Below are 6,000 nucleotides of genomic sequence, written 5' to 3'. Positions count from 1 at the left end.
GCAAGTGGTGCCTATATCTTTTCAAATTAGCGTTTTCATTCTGTTTGGGTAAATACCCAGCAGTGGAATTACTGGATCATATGGTACTAATATTTTTAATTTTTTGAGAAACCTCTGTAGTGTTTTCCAACACTGATTGTACCAGTTTGCATTCTTACCAACAGTGTATGAGACTTCCTTTTTTTCCACATCCTCACCAACACTTGTTACTTGTTGTCTGGGTGACTCTAACCTTTCTGACAACGGTGAGGTGATAGCTCATTGTGGTTTTGATCTGCATTTCCCTGACTAGTGATGCTGAGCATCTTTTCATGTATCTGTTGGCTACCTGTATGTATATTTTTGGAAAAATGTTCGGATCTGCCCATTTTTTATTCAGATTTTTTTGGTGTTGAGTTGTATAAATTCTTCATATATTTTGACTATTAACCCCTTATCAGATATAGATGTATCACTTGCAGATATCTTCTCTTATTCAGCAGGTTGCTTTTTGTTTTGTAAATGTCCTCCTTTACTGTACAAACTTTTTTTATTTTGGTGTAGTCCCAATAATATATTTTTGCTTTTGTTTTTCCTTGCCTGAGGAGACAGATCTAGAAAAATGTTGGTAAGGCCAATGTTCAAGAGATAATCGCCTATGTTTTCTTTTAGGAGTTTATGGTTTCAGGTCTCATCTTTAGGTCTTTGATCAATTTTGAGTGTATTTTTGTGTGTGGTATAAGGAAGTGATTTAGTATAATTCTTTTACGTGGAGCTATCCAGTTTTCCCAGAACTTTTTTTTTCATTAAAAAAAATTTAAATCCAAGTTCGTTAACATATAGTGTAATAATGATATCAGGAATATAACTTAGTGATTCATTACTTACATATAACACCCAGTGCTCATCCCAACAAGTGTCCTCCTTATGCCCCTCCCCCTTTAGAACTCCCCCCTCACTCAGAACCCCACCAGCAACCCTCAGTTTGTTCTGTATGTAAGAGTCTTTTAAGGTTTCTCTCTCTCTGTTTTTATATTATTTTTGCTTCCTTTCCTTTATGTTCATCTGTTGTGTTGCTTAAATTCCACATGAGTGGAATCATATGATACTTGTCTTTCTCTGAGTGACTTCGTGTAGCATAATACCCTCCAGTTCAATCTATGTTATTGCAAACGGCAAGATTTCATTCTTTTTTATCACCAAGTAGTATTCCGTTGTGTGTGTGTGTGTGTGTGTGTGTGTGTGTGTGTGTGTATACACACATATACACATACACACCACATCTTCTTTATCCATTCATCAGTTGGTGGACATTTGGGCTCTTGCCATAATTTGGCTATTGTTGATAGTGCTGCTATAAACATTGGGGTAAATGTACCCCTACGAATCAGCACTCCTTTATCCTTTGGATAAATTGCTCATGGTGCTATTGCTGAGTCCTAGGGTAATTCTATTTTAATTTTTCTGAGGAACCTCCACACTGTTTTCCAGAGTGGCTGCACCAGTTGGCATTGCCATCAGCACTGCAAGAGGGTTCCCATTTCTCCACATCTTCGCCAATGTCTGTTGTTTCCTGAGTTGTTAATTTTAGCCACTCTGACTGGCGTGAGGTGGTATCTCATTGTGGTTTTGATTTGTATTTCCCTGATCATGAACTATGTTGAGCATCTTTTTATGTGTCTGTTAGCCACCTGTCTTCCATGTCTTTCTATGTCTTCTTTGGAAAAGTGTCTACTCGTGTCTTCTGCCCATTTCTTCACTGACTTGTTTTTCGGTAAGTTCTTGATACATTTTTGGTACTAACCATTTATCTAATCTGTCATTTGCAAATATCTTCTCCCATTTTGTCAGTTGCCATTAAGTTTTGTTGATTGTTTCCTTTGCTGTGCAGAAGGGTTTTATCTTGATGAGGTCCCAATAGTTCATTTTTTTTTTTTTGCTTTTATTTCCCTTGCCTTTGGATATGTGTTGAGTAAGATGCTGCTGCAGCTGAGGTCAAAGAAGTTGTTGCCTGCTTTCCCCTCTACTATCTTGATGGTCTCCTGTCTCACATTTAGGTCTTTCATCCATTTTGAGTTTATTTTTGTGTATGGGGTAAGAGAGTGGTCCAGTTTCATTCTTCTGCATGTTGCTGTCCAGTTTGACCAGCACCATTTGCTGAAGAGAATGTCTTTTTTCCATTCGATATTCTGCCCTGCTTTGTCAAAGATTAGTTGGCCATACATTTCTGGGTTCTCTATTCTATTCCATTGGTCTGTGTTTCTGTTTTTGTGCCAATACCATACTGTCTGGATGATTACAGCTTGGTAGTATAGGCTAGAGTCCAGGATTGTGATGCCTCCCGTTTTGGTTTTCTTTTTCAACATTATTTTGCCTATTTGGGGTCTTTGCTGGTTCCATATAAACTTTAGGATTGTTTATTCTAGGTCTGTGAAGATTGCTAGTGCTATTTTGATTGGTATTGCATTGAATGTGTAGATTGCTTTGGGTAGTATTGACATCTAACAACATTTATACTTCCAATCCATGAGTATGGAATGTTTTTCTGTTTCTTTGTGTCTTCTTCAATTTCTTTCACAAGCTTTCTATAGTTTTCAGCATAACAGATCTTTTACCTCTTCAGTTAGACATATTCCTAGGTATTTTATGGTTCTGGTGCAATTGTAAATGGGATTGATTCCTTGATTTCTCTTTCTGCTGCTTCATAATTGGTGTATAGATCCGCAACTGATTTCTGTACATCAGTTTTATATCCTGAGACTTTGGTGAATGCAAGGATCAGTTCTAACACTTTTTTGGTTAAGTCTTCTGGGTTTCCCACATAGAGTATCATGTCATCTGCAAAAAGTGAAAGTTTGACTTCTTCTTTGCCAATTTGGATGCCTTTTATTTGATTTTGTTGTCTATTTGCTGAGGCTAGGAGTTTGAACCCTATGTTTAACAACAGTGGTGAGAGTGGACATCCCTGTTATGTTCCTGGTATCAGGGGGAAAGCTCTCAGTTTTTCCCCATTGAGGATGATATTAGCAGTGGGTCTTTTGTATATAGCTTTTATGATGTTAATGTATGTTCCTTCTATCCCGACTTTGAGGGTTTTTATTAAGAACTGATGCTGTATTTTGTCAAATGCTTTTACTGCATCTATTGACAGGATCATATGGTTCTTATCCTTTCTTCTATTAATGTGATATATCACATTGATGGATTTTGCGAATATTGAACCAGTCCTGCAGCCCAAGAATGAGTCCCTCTTGATCATGGTGACTAATTCTTTTAATACACTGTTGAATTTGATTTGCTAGTATCTTGTTGAGAATTTTTGCATCCATGTTCATCAGGGATATTGGGCTTTAGTTCTCCTTTTTAGTGGGGTCTTTGTCTGGTTTGGGGATCAAGGTAATGCTGGCTTCATAGAATGAGTCCAGAAGTTCTCCTTCCATTTCTAGTTTATGAAACAACTTGAGAAAAATAGATATTAACTCAGCTTTAAATCTCAGGTAGAACTCCCCCGGGAAGCTATCTGGCCCAGGACTCTTACTTGTTCAGAGAGTTTTGATAACCGATTGAATTTCTTTGCTGGTTATGGGTCTGTTTAAATTTTCTATTCCTGTTTGAGTTTTGATACTGTGTGGGTGTCTAGGAATTTGTCCATTTCTTCCAGATTGTCCAGAGTGTTGGCATATGATTTTTCATAGTATTCTCTAATACTTGTTTGTATTTCTGTGGTGTTGGTTCTGATCTCTCCTGTTTAATTCATGATTACATCTATTTGGGTCCTCTCTTTTCTTAGAAATCTGGTAGGGGTTTATCAATTTTGTTAATTTTTTCAAAAAGCCAGCTGTGAGATACATCTGTTCTACTGTTTTGTGTGTGCGCGCGCGTGCGCGCGCGTGTGTGTGTGTTTGATTCTATACTGTTGATTTCTGTTCTAATCTTTATTATTTCTTTTCTGCTGACTTTGGGCTTGCTTTGCTGCTGTGTTTCTAGGTCCTTTAGGTGTGAAGTTAGGCTCTATATTTGCGATCTTTCTTGATTCTTGAAATAGGCCTGGAGTGCAATGTATTTTCCTCTTAGGACTGCCTTTGCTGCATCCCAAAGGGTTTGGACTGTCAAGTTTCCTTTTCACTTGCTTCCATATATTTTTAAATTTCTTCTTTAATTTCCTGGTTGACCCACTCATTATTTAGTAGGATATTCTTTAACCTCAATGTATTTAAAGGCTTTCCAATTTTTTTTTCTTGTGGTTGATTTCAAGTTTCATAGCGTTGTGATCTGAAAATATGCATGGTACGATCTCAGTCCTTTTATATTTCTTGAGGGTTGTTTTGTGACCCAGTATATGATCTATTTTGGAGAATGTTGCATGTATACTCAAGAAGAATATGTATTCTGCTTTGGGATGAAAATTTTTGAAATATATCTGTGAAGTCCATCTAGTCTAGTGTATCATTCAAGGCCATTGTTTCCTTATTGATTGCCTGCCTAGTTGATCTGTCCCCTGCTATAAGTGGAGTATTAAAGTCACCTACAATTATAGTATTATTATCAATAAGTTTGCTTATGTTTGTGATTAATTGATTTATATATTTGGGCGCTTTCACTTTGGGGCATAAATATATACAATTGTTAGCTCTTCTTGATGGATAGACCCTTTAATTATGATATAATGTCCTTCTTCATCTCTTGTTACAGTTTTTGGTGTAAAATATAGTTTGTCTGATATAAGCATGGCTACTCCAACTTTATTTTGATATCCAGTAGCATAATAGATGGTTCTCCATCCCCCCACTTTCAATCTGCAGATGTTCTCACGTCTAAAATTAGTCTCTTGTAGGAAGTCCATTTACATTCAGAGTGATTATTGAAAGATACGGATTTAGTGGCATGGTGTTACCTGTAGGTTTGATGCTTGTGCTAATGTCTCTGGTCTTTGGTGGTCTTTCTGCTTTCCACTCACAGAGTCCCCCTTAGGATCTCTTGCATGGGTGGTTTAGTGGTCGTGAACTCCTTTAGTTTTTGATTGTCTGGGAAAGCTTTTCTCTCTCCTTCTATTCAGAATGACAGTCTTCTTAGAAAAGGATTCTTGGCTCCGTATTTTTACTATTCAGCACATTGGATATTTCTTGCCACTCCATTCTGGCCTGCCAAGTTTCAGTGGACAGGTCTGCAACTACCCTTATGTGTCTACCCTTGTAGATTAAAGGCCTGTTTGTCCCTAGCTGCTTTCAGAATTCGCTCTTTATCTTTGTATTTTGCCAGTTTCACTATGATATGTCATGGGGTTGACCTGTTTTTCTTGATTTTGAAGGGAGTTCTCTGTGCTTCCTGAGCTTGGATGTCTGCATCCTTTCCCAGATTAAGGAAGTTCTCAGCTATAATTTGTTCAAATAAACATCTTCCTTTTTCTCTCTTTCTCTTCTTCTGGAACTCCTATGATAAAGATACTGTTTCATTTCATGGAATCACTTAGGTCTCTAATACTCCCTTCGTGATCTAGTACTTTCCTATCCCTCTTTTTACCAGCTTCATCACTTTCTATAATTTTATCTTCTATTTCACTTATTCTCCCTTCGCTTCTTCCATCCTTGCTGTCACTGCATCTAATTTATTTTGCATGTCATTTATAGCATTTCTTAATTCATCGTGACTATTTCTTAGGTCCTTGATCTTTGCAGCCATAGATTCTCTGCTGACTTGCATGGTTTTTCAAACCCAACTATTAATGTCATGACTATTATTCTAAATTTACATTCAGATACATTGTTTATATCTGTTTTCGAGCAATTCTCTCTTGTCATCTCTTCCTGGAATGTCTTTTGAGGAGAAGTCTTCCATTTCTTCATTTTGGCTAGTTTTTTTGTCTGTTATGTGTTTTAATAGCTTGTTATATTTCCTGCACCTGAAAGTACTACTACATCAAAAAAGGGTCATACACTGTCTAGGGCCTGGCACTTCAGGAAGCGTATTTGAGTCTGTTGTTGCATCTCTGGTCGCTTTATCTCACTGCTCATAGTGGTGGTT

Source organism: Prionailurus bengalensis, chromosome D4 (assembly GCF_016509475.1).
Source record: "Prionailurus bengalensis isolate Pbe53 chromosome D4, Fcat_Pben_1.1_paternal_pri, whole genome shotgun sequence".
NCBI classification, from domain to species: Eukaryota; Metazoa; Chordata; class Mammalia; order Carnivora; family Felidae; genus Prionailurus; species Prionailurus bengalensis.
The sequence above is the reverse complement of the archived record's forward strand: the minus strand, read 5'-3'. Positions refer to the sequence as shown.